Genomic DNA, 20,451 nt, shown 5'->3' with positions numbered 1-20,451 from the left:
CTTGTACAAAATGATTAATATGGAAATGTTTTACATAATTGCACACATATCCATCTGATTGCTTACCATCTCAGGGAGGGGGGAGGAGAGGGAAGGAGAGAGAGAAGGGCAGAACTTGGAACTCAAAACTTTAAATAAAAATGTTAAAAAATTTTAAAACAGGTTATTAAAGTAAGTCTCAAAAGAAAGAATGCAAATTATCAACAATCACATGAAAAAATGCTTCAAATTACTAATAATAAGGAAAATGCATCAAAGTTCCACTCCATATCCATCAGATTGGCAGAGATGACAAAAACAAAATCACATTTGTTGGAGGGGCTGCAAGAGGACAGACTCACTGATGCACAGTGCCTTCCTTCTCTTCATCATTTCCTATATATTCTCTCTATAGCTTGTTTTTATATTTGTTTGTTGTCTCTCCCATTAAATTAAGAGCAGGAGCTATCTTTTGACTCTTTTAGTATGCCTAAACTTAGCACAATGCCTGGCACATAGCAAGTGATGAATAAATGTTTACTGATTGATTGATTATTTTAATATACTAGTATATGTGTTACCTGGGACACAGTCGCCTTGGAGAGCTTCTCTCTTCCTCTTCATTTATACAATTAACATACTGTCTCTCTGTCTAGTCTTCTGATTCATAGGTTTCCAAATTTGCTGTAACAGAACACAAAGTGTCTTTTAATTCCTTCGTTTAATTTGTTGCACTATTGATCTCTTCCATTCTTTCTTCTGATTTGAATTACAGAGACCAAAATTCCATTTGGAACACTTTTTTATACATTGTTTTGTGTGACATTTTTTGACAGTGACTCGATTTCTCTCATATGACGTATGCTTTTGGTTGGGTTCAAGAAATTGACATAGTAAGTACAAGATTAGGGAAGCATGGTAAGAGCAATTTTTCTGAAAAAGATCTGAGGATTCTAGTGGACAAGACAAAAGTGTGATATAGTATTCCCTAAAGCTAGTGCAATCTTAGGTTGCAGGAAGAGAATGTCCAGAATTAGGGAGATGATATTCACATTAAAAGTAAGGTGATCTTGGAGAAGCGTAGTTTAAAGACATTGGAAAGCTAGAGAGGAAAGCAATCAGGATGATAAAGGGCCTAAAGCTCATGACCTATGAAGACTGGTTGAAGGAAACATCAAGAAGAAAGGATGTAGGAGTTTTGTTTCATCTTTCTGATGGTTCCTCGTATTGGTTTTAATTTTTACTTGTGAAAATATGTTTAATGGGTATGTAAATGTAAAGCCTATATCAGATTGTGCGCCATCTTGGGGAGGTTGGGGGGGAGGAAAAGGGAGAAAAATTTTCAACTCAAAAGCATATGGAAAAAATAAAAAAATTTAAATTAAAAAAAAAAAGAAAGGATGCAGGAGAGACATGGCAACTGTCTTTGAATAGCTGAAAGACTGTGATATGGAGGAGGGATCAGATTTGTTCAGCTTGGCCCCAGGGAACAGCAGCAATGCGGGGAAACTTCAAAGAGTCAAATGTAAACTTGACTTAAAGGGGGAGGAAAAGCTTTATAACAACTAGAGTTATCTAAAAGGGGAATGGCTTTCCCTCTTAAAAAGTGGCCAGGGGGCAGCTAGGTGGCCCAGCAGATAGAGCACTGGCACTGAAGTCAGGAGGACCTGAGTTCAAATCCAGTCTCAGACACATTATACTTACTAACTGTGTGACCCTAGGCAAGTCATTTAACCCCAATTGCCTCCTACAAAAAAAAAAAGTGGCCAAGAGAGTCCCCGGGGTTACAAGAACTGCAGATTGCTGCAGAATTCTATCTTAACAACCAGTGCCATTCTACCCTAAAACAAATAGCACCTGAAAAGACCTTTGGAATTATTTATCCTTATTATTATTTAAAATATTATTATTATTATTTCCTGGAGTTCTTCAGATCAATGCTAGATGGCCAATTTTTCAAGTCTATTCTAAGGAGAATTTGTTTCCCATACAGACCGAACTAGATGGACCTCTGAGGTCCCTTTCAGCTCCTAAGTTCTGTGCTTCTGGTACATACTTGAGAAACAGGGAGACTCTGAACCACAGATTGCTAGGCAATGCTGTTGACTCAAGATATTTGGATTTCAGTAAGGCATTTGATAAATTCCTTCCTAGTATCCTTGTGGAAAAGTAGAGAGATATGGGCAGGGTTAAGCTGTAATTAATTCTATAGAGTAGGAACTGATTGAACAAGTAGACCCAAACAGTAGGTAATTAATGGATTGGGGTTCTCTTGGAGCTAGGTCTATAGCAGAGTGTTATAGGAACCTGGAGCTGTAATTGCCTGAGCTTCTGACGAAGGTAGCTTCTTGGACAAAGGCAGACCTACCAGCACCCCCACTCTTATTCCAACAAAAATCTGATGTTTGTGCCAGGCTGAATAATGATCGAGAAATCCAATGAGAAACTACAATGACTATCTCTGCTCCATAACTGCCCCAAATTCAGACAGAAGCTGTTGAGCAATGTGACAGAGGGCTGCCAGTACCAACGGAAGCAAACAAACTCACACCCTGCAGCCACACAACAGCCCAGTGGAGACAAGTAGGACCTGCAAAGCTATATGTAGGCAGACAGAGAGTGGAGGGCTCCTGTGAGAAAGCCCCAGGGTAGAAACTCACATAGTGGGCCTTGGAAGCAATAGGAAGCAGCAATGACCAAAGTGGGTAAAGCATCACTCAGACCAGGGCCACTCAGGGTGGAAAGGGAGTGAACATTTATTAAGCAGCTACTGTGTGCCAAGCGTTGTGCTAAGTGTTTTACGAATGTCTCATTTCATAAACTGTGCCCAATAACCCTGGGAGGTAGGTGCAGATGACTCCATTTTACAATTGAGAAAACTGAGTCAGAAGAGATTAAGTGACTTGCTTAGGGTCACACAGCTAGTAAGTCTCTGAGGGCAGTGAATTCAGGTCTTCCTGACTTCAAGCCTCATGCTCAATCCACTGTACCACATAGGTGGTACTAGGGACCACAGAGTCCCTAGTACTCTGTTTGTCTTTAGACACACTGAGCACCTTGAAAACCCATAACTCTGAATGTTAAAAATCCATGAAGGTCCAACACTAGAAAGGTTTTTTTTGACTTGCAATGGGGTTAAGTGACTTGCCCAGGGTCACGCAGCTAGTAAGTGTTATATGTCTGAGGTCAGATTTGAACTCAGGTCCTCCTGACTCCAGGGCTGGTGCTCTATCCACTGCACCACCTAGCTGCCCCTCCAACACTAGAAAGTTGAGGTCAGCACAGGAACCTCTGTGATGTAGGACAAGACTAGGCAGAGCCTTACCACCTCACTCAAAAGTGCAGCAGAACGCTGAACCTAATCCTGGAAAAGACCCAATTCATGAATGAAACTGGGGAGATGAATCCACTAAAGAAGAAAACAACCTGCATAAAAAATTCTCATAGATCTAGAGATCCCCAAAAATTCCAACCTAGAAACTAGAATCTCTGCTATATGAAGATTGATTAAAGGAATTGGGGAAGAAAAGGAATAAAGACTGAAAGCAGGGAATCAGAGGGGAAAATGGAATTTCCACAAGGACTACATGAATGCCTAGAAGAAATGAAGCAAGGAATTTTTTAAAATGAAAGAGAAATGCTGCAGAAAAAGAATTGAAAGAGATATAAATAACTTAGAATAGAAAACAGTATACCTTATCCATGTAGAGACTCACTGAAAACTGGTATTGATCAGACAGAAATCCATGATCTCTTAACTGTCAAATGTCATGGCCTTTTCTCACTCTGACCTCTCTGCAGCCTTTGACCATGTCAATCACCAGGTTTTCCTTGATATTCTCTTCTCTCTAAGATTTCAGGTTACTACTCTATCCTGGTTCTCTTTCTACCTCTCTGACTGATTCTTCCAAATCTCCTTTGCTGGATTTTCACCCAGGCCATGCTTGCTAACCACGAGTGTCCCACAGGGGCTCTTTCCTGGGCCTTCTTCTCTTTCCTCTCTATACTATTTCACTTGATGATGTCATCAGCTCCTATGGATTCAATTATCATCTCTATGTTCGTGATTTTCAGATTTACTTATACAGCCCTAACCTCTTTCCTAACCTTCATGTCCACATTTCCAATTGCCTGTTGCACATCTCAAATTGGATGTCCTATAGACTTCTTAAATGCAACATGTCCAAAACTGAACTCTTTATCTTTCCCTTCAAACTCTTCCTTCTTCCTAACTTTCCTATTATTATTTTTTTGGGGAAGCAATTGGGGTTAAGTGACTTCCCCAGGGTCTCAGGTCCTCCTGACTCCAGGGCCAGTGCTCCATAGGGTCACCTAGCTGCCCCTTCTCTATTACTATTGAGGGCAGCAGCATCTTCTCATTCAGTCAGGCTTGCAACCTAGGTTCAATATCTCTCCCCACCATATCCAATCTGTTGCCAAAGCAGGGTGATTTTGCCTTCACTATATCTCTCATATTCATCTCCTTCTCTCTTCTGATACTTCTATTACCCTGGTGCTGGCACTCATCTCCTCGTATTGGAGCCATTGCTATAGCCTGCTGGTTAGTCTCCTTAAGTGTCTCCCTACTCCAGTCCATCCTCCACTCAGCTGTCAAAAAGATCTTCTTAAAGCATATTTTTGGTCAGTGTTTCCCTTTTATATCCAGGATAAAATATTAAATCCTCTGGTATTCAAAGCACTTCACAACCTAGCTCCTTTCTCTCTTTCTCTGTGCATTTTCACTGGCTTTTGCCATTCCATGAAATGCTCTCTCTTCCTACTGGCTTCCTTAGTCCCAGCTAAAATCTCACCTTCTACAGGAAGTCTTTACCCATCCCTCTTAATTCTAATTCTTTCTTTCTGTTGATTATTTCAAAATTATCCTTTATATATCTTGTTTGTCCATAGTTGTTTGCAAGTTGTTTCTCCCATTAGACTATGAGCTTCTTGAGGGCAGGGACTGGCTTTTACCTTTCTTTTATATGCTCAGTTCTTATCACTATGCTTGGCACATAGTATTAGGCACTTAATCAATATTTATTGACTGACTAACATAAACCAGCAAGAAATAAAACAAAATTAATGAAAAAATAAAAAGAAAATGTTAGATAGTTAATATAAAAAAGCAAATCTGGAAAATAGGTCCAGGGGAGATAATTTAAGAAATACTAGGTTCCTGCAAAACCATAATAAAATTTCTTGATCTAGCAAGAATTCATAAATGAAAATGGTTTAGATCTATTAGAACCAGACTGCAAAATGAAGATTGATCACTTCCTGAATGAAACCCCAAAAGGAAAAGCCCTGCAAATGTAATAGCCAAAATCCAGAGCTTCCATATTAAAAAAAAAAAATGATTGCAAGAACCAGAAAGAAAGAATTCAAGTACCAAGGAACCAATAGTCAGTATCACACAAAACCTGGCAACTTCTCCTGTACATGAGGGGAAGAGAAGGGAATAGGCATTTATATAGTACCTATTGTGTGCTAGTACTAAGTACAGCTTAGGTTAAGTGACTTGCTCAGCATCACACAACTAATAAGTATCTGAGGCCAGATTTAAACTCGTCTTCCTGATGCCAGGCTTAGCAATCTCTCCACTACACTACCTAGCTGAGAGAGAGAGAGAGAGAGAGAGAGAGAGAGAGAGAGAGAGAGAGAGAGAGAGAGAGAGAGAGTTTTTCCTCTTTGAGAACAGAGCTTGGAATGCAATATTCCAAACAGCAAAAGATAGAGATTTATAACCAAGAATAATTTATACTATAAAGCTGAATATAATCCTATAGGAGGAAAATGAATCTTTAATAGGATAGAGGACTTGCAAACATTTTTGATGGAAAGATTGGAGCTGAGTAGGAACTTGGAAATATAAATACAAGAGACAAAAGAACCTGGAAAGGCAAATATATTTGAGCAATTGCAAGGGGGGCTATATGTTGATGTGGTACTTACCTTCTAATATGGGGAGAAAAAAATAAGTGCTGCTCCCAAACCTTAATGTGTTTGAATGGTATGGAAGGAGTTAAAACTAGATCTTTCCATTCTGAGGGCTTTAAGAGGGAAAAAGAGAAGAAAGCATAAAAGAAATACATTAGAATAGAAATGAGGAAGAAGAGTATGGAACTTGCTCTTTCGCATGATCAGAGTGTGTGGGAAGAGGAGTAGACAAGTAATTGGAGGAAAAGATGGAAGAGGGGTCATCAAATGAATCTCACTAATCTGAAATGGGCAAAGGAAAAAAGAGCACATATATACATATATACGTATCATATATACATATGTATGTGTGTGTGTATGCATATACATATACACAACAATTTGGTATAGAAATTTTTCAAACTCATTAGCAGCAACAAGTCAGAATGGGGAGAGCAGGTAAAAGGCAGTGAATAGTCACAAGCAAAATAAAGTTCATGATCCTGAAAAAGGGATTAAAAGAATAAGAACTTAAAGGGTTGCCAATGAATCAGGGAATTGTTGAACAAATTTTGGCATGTGAACATAAAGGAATATTATTGTACCCTAAGAAAGGATGGAAGAGAAAATTTCAGAGAATCTTGAGTAGTATGAACCGATGCAGTGAAGTGAGCAGAACTTAGGGAATAATGTATATATACAAGGACAACATTGTGAAGAAAAGCAGCTTGGAAAATTTATGAACTCTGATCAATACAATGATCAACCATGTCTCCAAAGGAACTATGATGAAGCATGTTACCAACCTCCTGACACAGAAGTGATAGTCTCAAGATACAGAGACACACTTTTTTAGACATGGCTGTGTAGATTCATTTTGCTTAACTAAGCTTATTTGTCAAATGCACTTTTTTCTGTTGATTTTTAAATGGGAGGTGGGGAATGGAGTTGGGGAAGAGAAAAGAAGTCATCATTAATAATGAAAAAAAAAGAGCTATTGAAGCATTTTTAAAACACACCAAGGTTGGGTAGCTAGGTGGCGCAGTGGATAGAGCACTGGCTCTGGAGACAGGAGGACCTGGGTTCAAATCTGACATCAGACACATAGCACTCTGGGCAGGTCACTTAACCCCAACTGCCTCACACACACACAAAAAATGCCAAAGAGAACAGGAAAACTTTTAGAAGGAACCACAAACAAGTGGTAAAACTTTGAAAATTACATGTGGAATTTGTTATATATATATTTTTTAAAGCAAGAAGTATAAACCGAGAGTTATGATTTTTATGCAATCTTTTTGTGTCCTACTTTGTATATGGAAATGCTCTCTTTTGATGTTTAAATTCAAAATTAAAAAATTAAAGAGTTATAATGGCATGTGAGTCTCTAGTGTGAGATATAATGACTCCAAAAGCTAATTGGTTATGAGGCTCCCCAAATAAGAAATGTAATCCACAAATAGAGAAGTGATAGGCTCATTGTTTTCTGTCCTCATTAGAAGCATTGTATTCAGTAATTGCTGGACACTGATAATCTGGAGTGCATCCTGAAGAGGGTAACCAAGATTGGAGGAAACTAGAAACCGGGCTATATGGAAATCGATTAAAGGAACTGAGTAGGAGAAGGCTGGGAAGGGAGAAGTAGGGGGGGAAGTAGACATGAAAGCTGTCTTTAAGTATTTGAAAGGCTGTCTTACAGAAGAGGAATCGGACTTGTTCTGGTTGGCCCCAGGGGAAAGAACTAGAAGCAGAGGGAGGAAGTTGCAAAAAAGGCAAATTTTTTTGGCTCCAAGTAAGGAAAATCTTCTTAGTCATTGGATGGAGCCATCTCAAAGTGGAAAGGACTGCCTCAGGATGGAGGATGGAGGGTGTTCCCCATCACTAAAATTGAAGCAGGAGCTTTGCAGCAATGTTGTAAAGGTGATTTTATGTTTAAGACAAGGGTTGGAGTAGATGATGAGCATTCTGCCAGATAATGAAATTTTATAATTCTATTATTCTTAATATAAGTGACTGTTTCTTTTGTTTTCTCAGAGAATAAAGTCTCCCACTGAGACTTATAATAATAATAAACAATAAAATGAATGGTGTTGGCATTCTGATGGCATTTTCCCCCAACAAACTCTGCCTTGTGGTATGGTTCTATGTCATACTACCATGAACTTGCTTATACCTTGTTTATTCTTTAGTTGTTTGAGGTATATAGATCTTAGCTCCCTGAGCAGGTTGTTGGCTCCTTGGGGCCAGGGATATTCTATTCCATTTTATTTGTGTTTCCCACAGTGCTGAGATGTACCTTAAATGATCATCATTGAGTTAAATGTCCTTTCTTTCTCTGGCATCAGGTCATCCCTAATTCGTGCTACTTTGCTTAGTATTTATCCAAGCACACCCTTTATCTATATAGCTTAATAGAATTTTAAATAGCAGGAGAGAACCTTAGAGATATTCTAATCTAAAACCCATTTTTATAGATTTGTAAACTAAGGCCCAGGGAAATTAAAGATTTGCCTGGTGCTGCACGGGTAATAATAAGTAGCAGAGCTTGAATTGGACCTTAGTTCAGGCTCAGTTCTCTTTCCTGTACACCAAATTGCTTCTATGTATAAATTAATATCCTATTCAAAATTCAAGCAAATTTAAGTCAACAAATATTTATTTGATGATCTGTTATATGCTAGCACCATATACTCTAAAATGACTAAAAATTGCACTTGCCAAATTTTCACCTTAAAAAAAAAGTTAAAGCTGTTATGCTCATCTTCCCTGAAGCCTTTCCTGATCCTCTCAGTCATTAACGATCATTCCCTCCTCAAACTGACCAATAGATTGTAAGCTCCTTGAAGGACTGCCTTTTTTTAAAAAAATCTTTGAATGTCCAGCACCTAGGACAGGGTCCAAAGCTTATTTAATTAAAGAGAAATATACATATAAAAGCCTCTACCCTGGGACCACCTTAGACTTCAGAACTGTGAAGTCTAATAACCTCTCCTGGATCATACTTAGAAATGAGAAGCTTAAATTTTAATGAGCTCCTTTTCCCCATGTATGTCTCCTGTTAAAATCTCCCTAAAGTATATAAGGAATATATAGGACATATATGTATACATAAACATATATGTGTGGATGTAAATATATGTGTGTATATTTCCCTAAAGAGAAGTAGGCAGCCCAATACACTTAGAAAATTTTGTTCCTCACTATTGTGGAACTATTGTACTTTGAGTTATGCTGCCATGAAAGATTACTTTCATAGCAAAAAAATTATTTCTGCTGTTGTTCAATTTGACTTCAACCCTGATTACAATGTCAATACATAAAACTGAATATTATTGCTTCTTTCTTACTTTTTGAGATAAAGCTATTCAGTATATATGATGGAAAACTGCTGCTTTATCACTGTAATATTCCCCAGGTTCTAGAACTCTTTTCTTCTGAGTTATATTTGCATCTAGTTGATTCACTAAATCGAATTACCTATAATTTCTAAAATTCCCAAATGGTAGAGAATGTCTTCCAGTGATGAGGGGGATGGGAGAAGTGAAACCTCAGCCCCAGAACTTAATTTTATTTACACCACAATATTAAACTGTAGCCTATCTTCTGGACATTGTCACATTAGAATATTTTCTGACACTCTAGAGCATAGATTCTGATTATAGTTCGAGTTCCTATTACTTGGAAGCAAAGAATTAGAGGTAATTAAAGCTGGAAAGGATTTAATCCAACCCCCTCATTTTAACAGAAGATGAAATGAGGCCCAAGGGATGTAGAGTGACCTGCTCAAGGACACTTTCAGGGCTCCAGGGACCAGAGCCTGGCTTGTTAATTTCCCTTTCCTCATCAACATATAAGGTTTTGTTTCCCAAAAGTCTACATCTTTCAAACTCCTGGCAAATTTCATATACATACATACACACACATATATACACACATGTATATAGTATATATATATATACACATATATTATATGTTATATTTGCATATCTGGTCACTTCCTGCATTTTCAGTTTAATTGAGATTGTTCTCAAGGGAGATTTTTTTTTTTGTTGAATGTTGTAATAGCCTCATTATTCTATATCATGAGGTGTTTTTAAAAATCTATATTTTGAGTTGATTTCTCCTGAAATAGTCCATTATATTACCTGGCAAGAGTAGCCTCATGCTTAACCTTTTGTTTCACCTAAATATATTTAAGCTCCAATTTACTTATACCAGCTATTAGAACTCTATCCTTGATAATCATTAAAATTAACCTTACATCTTTTCTCAATGTATTTCTCTTGATAATGGATGAAAAAGAATGCCATTACAAAAAAATGCCAGATTTTCATCTTGGTATTGGGAGACAGAATATTTTCCTTAGAAAGCACTCATGTTTAAAATTATTTTCCCCTGCTGAACAGCCAAAAGCTTCATTTGCTGACTTACCCCGAGGGTATGGTGCAAGATCTTCCAGGAGGGTCTGATGAACCGAAAGTACTTTGGGGGGTATTTTTATTGTGAAACAATTACATTTTTTTGCTAGTTACTTTTAATGTAAGTGTAAATTTTGCATTCTTTTTGTGATAAATGCACCCAGAAGCCTTTTAGAAATAGGTACTATTTTTGAAATTAAAAAATTGAAAGCTTCATAAATAAGCCAGTGATTTAAAACAACAACAACAACAACATTGAGTCATGTGGTGATCATTGACCTACAGCATAACTTGGTTTTACTGTTATTATTCACTAGTCTCTGTTATTGCCACGTTTAGCTTTTGGTTATAGTTTATTCATAATATCCCTCTAGGTACAATGAACAATTTTCTCCTCTTTTTCTTGCCTTAGTGCAAGGTCATGATTTTTTATTTTTTGTTTTTAGTAGAGACAGAAAAGTTTGGACATCCGTTGCCAATTTACAGCTAGCACAGTGCTTTGCTGATTGCCCAGAGTGCCCTGGTCAGCCAGCCTGTGATCCATTCTGTACTTGGCATAATGCCCATCTCAATCCTACATTTATCAGCCCCAAGGGCTAATATCCAATGTGGCCACCCATCTCTCTGCCATCTGAATATGGTTCTGAGTTAGTCACTGAAATGTTGTAGGAATATCTCTTATCTGCATATAAACTGTGTCATAAACACACTTTACCCATATAACAATAAACAATTACTGGCCTTCATAATTCTTCCCTTAGCTGAAAATTAAAAATATATATTTATACATATCCAGATGAAAATGATAGGAAACCTCACTGAAAACTGGAAAATTAAAAATACCTAGAAATTAATTTTTAAATAGTATTTCCTATTATCAAATGATTAAAAAGATGTTAATTCCCCCCCTCTTTTTTTTTTTAAGGTTGTTGTAGCTTGTTTTGTTCTTGTTTTTGGATTTTAATCACAATGGCAAACAACCCATCATGATTAATTAATATTAAAGGACCTTTTGTGTTAATATTAAACACCTCATGTGAAAAGATCCATTTTCCTTATTATTGTTATCACTGTATTTTTAATAACTAAAATATTATTGTATTAGTTGGTTATTGCCTTCTACATATATTTTTCACAAGGAGGATTTTGAAACAGTAGTCAGGCTAGAACTAGAAACACTATCATGTTAGCTGTGGTTTCTGGTTCATACTCTTCAATTCACATTACTTTCATTACCTTCCTTGGGGCTGTTGGGAGGCAAACACTGTTTTGTTTTGGTTTTTTACACAAAGTATTTTTTATTTTTACTTACTTTTCCTCTTTCACATTATTTTATGTGGCTCATTACAATCTAGCATATCTCACAATTCAGTAGTTACAAAGCACCACAGTATTCATAAGTAATGTCTTCAATGCTACCATAACATTTTTGCAAAAGCTCACAAATTATTATTGTTGTTGTTATTATTATTATTTTGCTTATCAAATCTTGAAGATTAACTTGAAGATAGCTAGTGAGCCCCTTTCAATCTATTTTACTGAAAAGGCCAAGTGAAAAGTTTAGTAAATTGAAAAACATTAGTTTCTGGCAGCAAATATGATGGGCTTCCAATAAAAATGGTTTCCTCTTTTTCCTTGGAGTTTCAAATTAGGGAAGGGAGGAAAAAATTGTTATCTAAGAGTTTATTGTACCTATATACACACATCAATGGACCATCTAGAACAGCTTACACTACTTGGGAAAATCTATAAAACAGCATATTTAGCTAAGACAATTGAAGTCCATGAAATCAGTTTAAGTTAAAGAATCTGGCAAAGTGAGGCAAATACTTTGTAAACCTTAAAGTGCTTTAGAAATGGGAATCATTATTATCTTTTATTTAATCTTCTTTTACTTGGATCAGAAAGAAAACTGAACTTGTGTATGGGGAAAGTTCTGTCACTACAGCAAAAGCCATAATTTGGCAGCTCAAAAGCAATGTTGAATTAAATTGGTAAAATTCTAAAATATATATAATGTACACACATATATGTACATAATTTTTTCTTTTGCTCTTTGCTTGGATTTACCAAGGGAGAGGTTTTTTTAATGACATGATAGAGCACTAAATAGTGTTATTTTGTCATCTGTTGCACATCAGTTAAGTGATTTTAGACTGAAGGGATACATGGGAGCTTTTGGACCTAGTGAGAGGAACTAACAAAGAAAAAAAGACCATCTGAAATATAATTCTAATCAGGAAGATATATTACAGCAGATGTTCAACTTCAGAGGGAATGATTTGCTCTTTTAAAAAATATAGATGTATATTGCTTTGGCTTTTATGACATTTTCTTTTTTTCTCATTTCTCTATAGATCTTAACAAATTAATTTTCCATTAGTCTTGTAAGGTAAAAATTATAAGTCATATCCTGATTTGAGAAGTTAATAAATAGCAAATGAGTTTGCCAAAGACCAGAGATGAAATTTACTCTTCTTACGATCATGTCTAACCTTTTAGCATGTGTTATGTTCTTAAATATTTCAGGAAATTTTTGTATAATTTATATTAAACATAATAATTTGTGAGTTGCTATACTATAGAGTTCACAGTGATTTTTCTTCCATATAATTTTTATGAAAATAAGACCAGGCACTGTGTGCTTCCTTCCACTCCACATAGGCCCACTATAGAATTTAAATAAAAGTGATAATAACTATTTTTTCCACAAATACATTTGCCTTTAAAAGTGGAGTAATGTTACTACATCATGGAAATTGACGTCTGTAGGGTCAAGAATTTTTTAAAAAGCTGGAAAACATGTTTCTTTTAGGTATTCTGCTTGTTCATTACTTACAATGTGGAGACAGAAACATAAAGAATTATGATGACTCACATTAAGCAGTAGAGTATTTATGGCTATGTAGAGAGAAAGGGAAGCAAAAAATAATTGCTAATATAGGAGATAAAATAATGTGCTATAAAAATTTATGATTTTATTTTAAATATATTAAATAACTGTACTTGTATTTTAAAAAGGAGATAATTTTCTTTGTGTCTTCGGGAACATTTTATACTGTTAGCTATTATCTCTTATTTAAAATTTAGAAACCATAGTATACTGCATTGTTTACTTGAGTATTGATAAGGAGGATTGTGCTATTGTTAATCATTAATAAGTTACAGCTGCTTAATTTAATAATTTGTTCCCATGTGATAATATTTTTGCTATACTTGAGGTGATTTCATTGCATCTTGAATCAGCAGAAAACCACAATATATTTATTCATTTTAAGGTTATTTCTTGTAGGCATGTGTGAGGCTAATAAGTTCCTTCCAACCTGTTCAGCGTTATGACAAAAATAGAAATGCATATTTTTTTAAAAAAAGTTTCAAATAGTCCTTTTGGGTGGTTTGGTTTGAAGTGGCTGAGTGGGCAGTGAAGGCATTCGCAATGATGCTGCTCGGGGAGCCAGGGCCCTTTTTAACAAAAGTGCCTTAAGGGAAGGACCTCAGCCCATGAACTGGGCCCAAGTGTCTCTTGAAGCAGTTTGAGACTGTCGCTCAGGGAGATACTATTGCAGTCTACACAGAAATTAGCCAAATGATGGGCTAATTCTTGCTGCACACTCATGTGAACTCCTTGGGCCGCTCCGAGGCCCCTTTCCCAGGGAGTGCCTAAGCTTAGACTCTGGCCAGTCTTAGTTGTCAGCCTGCTTCTTCGGGGGAGGGGAGGAGGGCGTGTTTTATTGTGGGCTAGATGCAGAAGTTGGTTCAACATCTAAATTAAAATTTAGGTCTTGAAAAAGCTTGGCCTCGTCACTGTGCTTACACACCCGAAGTCAGATTACTGAAATGGCAGAGAAGTCAGAGTGCTTGCTACGGCTTTGAGGGGCAAAGAAGGCTGTCTGTCCCCTAAGGTTTCTCTTCCAAGTCCCTTGGGTGTTGACGAAACACTGAGGAAAGAAAGGGCAGACTTTGCTCACCATCTGGCCTCCCCAAATCTATCCAGGAGAGCGGAATATATTTTTCAAATGCCAATGTGTTAAGTGTTACGGGGGTTGGGGGGATTAGCAGCATTTTAGCTAACTTTGTCAATGACATGCCTTTAAAATTCTGGATGATAATTTCTCCTCTGAAGCAATTTGACCATCAGTGCTAACGGAGCAGAGAAATGGAGTTGGAATAAGGATCGGCGGCTTGTTACTTCCTCCCCCAAAGAACTGATATTTTTGGCTGACAGTGGGTTTTTAGGAGGTGGGGGCGGGCGAAGGCGGGGGGGGGGGAAGACTGTCTGTGGAGCTGTTGCCCTGGCCTGTCCTAAAACTCTTGCTCGAGTGAGGTGGAGGGGAAAAGAGAAGGACCAAATGGATGTAAAGTACCAGGAGGGCCGAGGTGGCTTTGCTGACTCTCTCGTCCCTCTCTCTCTCTCTTTGCCCGCAATCTGTCTGTCCCTCTGCACTCCTCAGAAGCCATTTTACAGACTGCTCCTCTGCGAGCTCCTCTTGGGCTTTCGCAGGTGCCGAGCCGGCTGTGGGGGCGGCGGCGGCCACCGAGGTTCTCTCTTGCCCGGGACAAGACTGCTGGCCAGAGGCTGGGAAGACGAGGGGAGCCCGGAAGCCCCCAGAGCCCGCTCCCCGGCACCTGAGGCTCGCAGCCCGGCCTGAGGAGTTTGCCCCGCCTGGTGCTCAGAGCAGGTCCAACTCCGGGGTCAGCGTGCCTGCCGCTGGGGGAGTGTGGAAGACCCACTCTCCATTTCGGGGGTCTTTTCAGATAAAAAGCACCACTACTACTACCACCCAAAGCACTGACAGATTCTCTCCCCCCCGTTCCCCGCCCCCTCCCCGGCCTCTGGCTCTAAAGTTCCTCGGATGCTCGGGGACTGGCCTCTTCAATTAGATTCAATCAACATTTATTAAGCGCCTACGATTTGTCAGGCGCAGGTCATGTGTACTCTTAGGACCGTGCATATGCTTAACCTAGGCAGTAGGGGTAGGAAATGAGTCCCGTAGCTTGGTGCGGGACAGCCCTGCCCAGGTGCCCTTCTACCAGTTGCCTTTCCTCGATCGCTGCTTAGCTTTCTCGGCCGGTCGGTCCCTGGAGTTCTCCGGGACCGAGGGCACTGAGCAGCTCCCTGGGGCTCGGCTCCGCACGGCGCTCTGTTCGCTGCGGCTGACCTTCTCCCCCGAACTCCCTCCCCCCTCCTATGGGCCAGCTCACCTCGATGGGGACCCGGGACAAGCCCGCCCTCCTGGCCCCCTCCTACCCCCGCCCCGTCGCCTCTCTCGCTTCTCCCACGCTGCCCTCCAGCCTCCTCCAGCCCGGAGGCCCAAGGTCACAGCCACGATCCTGCTGGATCGCCGCCGGGCCGAACCCCCTCCCTTGACTGCCCCCCCAACCAGAGAACTAGGAGCCTGGCCTGGCGGGAGGGGGAGTTGGGGGGAGGTGGGGAGATGCCGGCCCCTGAAAGCCGGTCCCCGGGCGCCTGGCGGCTGCAGCCAGGAAACGCCTGCCCCGCTCTCGCCGCTCCCCCCTCCCCCCGCCCCCCGCAGGCCCCGCACAGACTCACTGCGAGGGCGCCTCCAAGGTTACCGGGGGGTTGGGGGGAGAGGCTTCGGTCACTCAGTCCCTCCGCCGCTGCCGCTGCTGGTGCTGGGGGATGAGACTGAGGGAGATTGGGGGTCCGAGTCGGGGGCAGAAAAGCAGAAATCCCCACGAAAAGGCAGCTCTCTCCAAAGGGCGGCGGGCTAAAAGGAGCCCGGAGACTGGGAACAGGGGAGGCCAGGCTGGGAAGAAGGGAAGGAGGGAGCGAACCGGGGGTGGAGGAAAAGGGGAGGAAGCCGCGGTCTCCCCCATCCCTGCCTCCTCCCGCTAGCCCAAGGCGCCCAAAGAGCCGGGGTCAGGCGAGGTCCCCGCAGGGGGGCCGGAGGGGTGGGGGCGGGGGCAGAGGCAGCTCCTGTTGCCCCCCCTCTCAGCCCCACGACCCGCGGGAGCCAGGCGGCAGGGATGGGATGGGGGTGGGGGGAGACGAGCCTAGCAGGCAGCCCAGCCTTCGGAGGAAACTGAGTAAATTAAAGGAGCTGTTATTTCAGGCGCGGAAATTTAAAAATATTTGGACAGGAAGAGAAAAGAAAAGAAACCGTAGCAAGGAGGAGGAGGAGGAGGAGAGGAAAAAAAAAACAACCCTACTATAGCTAACGGTTTTGAAAGTCCTCCACACCCCCTCTTCTCCTCCTCTCCCCCACCCCCCACCCCCAGCAACGCAGGCTGCCTCTCTTCACCAGGAGGGCGGGGGGGGGGGGGGAGAGAAGAGAGAAAGAGAGGCCGAGAGCCTGCGGAGGGAGAGAAGGAGCTTTGGACTCCCACGTCTACCCTTCCTAAGCCCGGGCCTAGAAACGATCCCCAAGAAGGAAGCTCTGAGGACCTGGGTTCGAATCCTGCCTTTGCCACTTGATTTGCCATTTACTAGCTATTTGACTTCAGGGAAGTTCCTTCTTTCCTCTGGGCCTCAGTTTCCTCCCCTATAAAGGGAGGAAGGGTTTGGCTAGATTGTCTCCAAAGTTCCTTACAGCTCCAAGCCTATGATTTTCACCCGACGGCTTCGACGAAAGGTCAAGGGCCGGTCTGGCCTCTGATTTGGGGCGAGAGCTCATCTCTCTGGGTTTTCCCAAGGGAGTGTGTCCCTTCTCTTGTCTAGCCTGAGAATTATTCTGACCTAGAACAAGGGCTCCCCATGCTTCCTCCCTGGCCCCCGCTCTCTCTGGTCCTGGTCGCCCTCCTTCCATTCCGGGCAGCGAAGCAAGCTGTGGTTGCGGCTGATTATCCTCATTCAGCTCGGTGGTCAGTCTTGTGGTGGATAATTTCTACCTGGGCTCAAAGATGAGGAAACCTCTCTGTGCTAGCAGAGGGCAGAACCGACCTGGCTTCTTCCTGCTTCTTCCCCAGCAGGTTTACTTCGAACCGCATTGGGGAAATGGACAAGATCCCAAAGCTCATTCCTTCCTTCCCCCAGGACTCATTCCCTGCGGCTTTGTACTTCTCCACCTCCTGCGTCGAATCTCCTCAGGAAACGAGGCGCGCAGGAGGTGACACCTGGGAGCTGAATCGAACTTGTCCACGGGGCTTTGACCACCCTGGCCCAGGTGGTTAAGCGTAGCGGCTGTCTCCCACTACGCAGCGCACACACCCTTCGGTCCATTGCAGGAGCTAGAACTACTTTTGTGCTTTTTCCAGACATATTCTGGCACAGGCGGGGATCTGAAGCAGAGAAGCCTTGTCCTTGGCTTCCTACATAGCTTTTCTCCGCAGCCCTTCATCCATCTCACCCCCAGTCCCGGGTTATCACCCTCAGCCCTGGCCTCTGCCAGAGATCCAGCTGGCCCTCAGGCGCTCCAGGCTGTCCCCTCCCTTCCAGTTCCATCCTGCAGCTCCGGGCAGTGGAGAGCAGCTGGATTCCCGCCCACCCTGCTCCCTCGGTACGATGTTCAGTCTTTCTTACACGTTGCAGTATTTTCACGGGCCCGAATAATGCATCTTATCGAGTCTTTTGAACGATCGAATCATGGCTTCTCTTACTTCCTACAGAAGACCACACCAGTCATTTCTAAAATACCGAGATGAGCAAAGTGATTTCCGTACGAAGCAGCAGAGTAATGTAGCGATTTCAAATGCCAACCTCAGGCTGTTGAAGAAAAACAGTTCCCTTCACAATCCCCCCACCCTTCTAAACATTGAGTTTCCACCACCTGAATTCAAACCAATGGCATGAGGACTCTTTGTTGGGCCTAGCTGAAGCTTAGAAAATTTGCCTGGGAGTCATATTTTGGATCTTTAAGGGGAGGAGGGAATTGGGGAGGAGGAATTTTGCAGTGTGAAAAACCTAGGGGTTGGGGGGGGAATCCAGAAAAATCAATTAAACTCTACTTTAAATTGAGAATGTTCCTTCATTACTAGATGATTACCTACTGTAGAAAAGGCTTAGTTTGAATCATTAATCATTTTCTTTAGCTTGGAAAATAAGTGGCCCCATTCAAATGCCGTCAATTTATTCAGGTAGAAATAGTCTAAGGGAGTGTGATTTGTATTCTGGGTATCTGTTCTTAAGAGCAAAGGCCAATGATGCTTTGGCCTTATAAACCTATGATCCAATTCCAATTGTGTTGGTCTGTTCCTTTGAGGGGTGTATGTGTGTGTGTGTGTGTGTGTGTGTGTGTGTGTAGAGTGTAAGTCACTATTACTTTAGTTTAATTTGGTGGAGTGTTAGAAGTGACCTGCTTTGACTTGGCTAAGCATATAGAGAGTCGGATGGAGCTGATTGCTTTGCTTTAAGACAGTGCCTTGGGTTGCTAGGTCAGAATGATTAAAAGCTTTCTCCTTGTGATTTTTACACTCATGGATAATCAGTGACTCAGACTTATTTGCCTGTTCTCAGCTCCAACTGTATTCAGGAAGCCATCTAGCAGAATGGTGCCTGTGCTTTATTGAAGCTTAACATATTTTTCAGGGGAGAGAGAAGGTGAACTTCATTCCACTGGGGGATGGAGGGGAATTTCCCAAAGACCATCCTTCTGCTAGTAGCCGGACAATTTGTGTCCAATAATGAGGAGTTTCACAGACAACTCTTCTGAACTGCAGGAAGAGCGAGAAGAAGCCAAATCCATGCAAACAAACACACTCTGGCCAGTTGTATAGGTTTATTTCGTGAAGAAAAGTAGCCCTGGTTATCGGCCAGATTCTTTATTTAGCACAGACAGCTCCCCGCACACAAAAAGTGCTTACTAAATGCTTGTTGTCTTGCCTTTTATGAAAACAAAACAGAAACCTCAGCATGGAGAGTGACATTTATAGAGCTCCCTCCATTTACAATTGCGATTCAGAGAATAATTTCGAGAATGGTTTAATATGTAGCTGAACTTCCTGCTAGAAGGCAACATCTGGACACATGTATTCGATGCTTATCCAACATTTTGAGGTTTGCTGAAACTGAGGACCAACCAGGGCTGGCCTCTTTCTTAGTGGACATGCAGTGCAGCCTTTGTAAACCAAACTCCTTGAAATCCATTTCATTCTGAGAAGTGATTTTTAAAGTGAAGAATGTCTGAAGAGCAGACTGCCTGTAAGAAGACTGCAGGTTTTCTATAGCTACAATATATCTTTTTATCGCTTCTTTTGTATCAAGGACTCGTCCTTGACCCCATAGCAATTAATTCTGTCTTGAAGAGAATCCCAGAAAAAATATCACAAACTTAAGGGAAACAGTTTGGGGCGATTCTCCACTGGGGACGGTGGCTATCCCCCACGTTCTTTTGGGGGAAGGAGGAGGTGAGAGAGAAAGGAAGTCCTGAACTGGACATAGAATAGGGAGTTGGAAAGAGGTGTAAACTGCATTTGGGTCTAGAAGAAACCTGGGCTCGAGGATTCTCACTTTGCTTCCACCTGTCTGCTGGTCAAGTCACTTCCCCTCTCCTGGCTTCGAAGCACTTTCTGCTTCTGTAAAAGGAGAATGAAAGCGTACACGACCTTCCAACTCAGAAACCCCTTCCAGCCCTAAGCCCTTTGTATAATAGACCACTGGACAATTCCGTGGGCCTTAGTTTCCTCAACTGTAAAATGAGAGGGTGGCACAGAGATGATTTATGAAGTCCTTGCCAGTTCTAGGGCCTGTGATGCTATTCGAACAGAATCCACCCAATAAACTCTCACACACTTTGAATAAAGCCTTCCTGGGTACAATCATAGCAGAGAGGAGAGGAAAGTGGGAATGGAGGAAGAAATCACCGAAACATTTGTCCCATTTAAAAAGAGTTTTAATTAGGCAAAAGAAGCATCAGGATATAGATAGACTTTTTGAAAACGAAGTTGCAAAGTAGGGGGGAATAGGCAAGGGGACCAGAGGGGTTAGGGAGGTGAGGGCTGAGGTGGGTTGAGGCTGGAAATTGAGGAAGAAGGAAACTCTATATTCCGGAGACCAAAGCAGTTTTGCAAGCAGATATTAGGTCTCTGGGGGTGGATGGGGGTGGGGTGGGGAGGGAGGTGTTTGAAGGCGAATTGGAAGCCTTTTTAAATATATTCATAAATCTTTCGTAAGAATCCCACCTCCGTAGTTTGAGGCTTTGACTATTTGCTTAAAAGGCAGTGGGAGAGCGCAGTAATCCCC

General features: G+C 41.5%; 1 long non-coding RNA gene across 3 annotated transcripts in view; it reads right to left on the bottom strand.

The window, feature by feature from the left end:
• The window catches only part of LOC144457860 (uncharacterized), a 79,301-nt gene extending 62,770 nt beyond the window's left edge, over positions 1-16,531 (bottom strand). Inside the window, exons 1-2 of one of the 3 annotated variants that reach the window (XR_013487435.1) lie at positions 15,865-16,531; positions 561-663 (exon numbers count right to left, since the gene is read on the bottom strand). This is a non-coding gene — a long non-coding RNA (uncharacterized LOC144457860). The remainder of the gene's footprint in view (positions 1-560; positions 664-15,864) is intronic. The other 2 variants (XR_013487436.1, XR_013487434.1) reach the window with 2 other exon arrangements.
• Positions 16,532-20,451: the final 3,920 nt, after the last annotated feature.

Source organism: Phascolarctos cinereus, unplaced genomic scaffold (genome assembly GCF_003287225.1).
Source record: "Phascolarctos cinereus isolate Bilbo 61053 unplaced genomic scaffold, phaCin_HiC Scaffold_5;HRSCAF=322, whole genome shotgun sequence".
NCBI lineage: Eukaryota > Metazoa > Chordata > Mammalia > Diprotodontia > Phascolarctidae > Phascolarctos > Phascolarctos cinereus.
The sequence above is the reverse complement of the archived record's forward strand: the minus strand, read 5'-3'. Positions and strand labels throughout refer to the sequence as shown.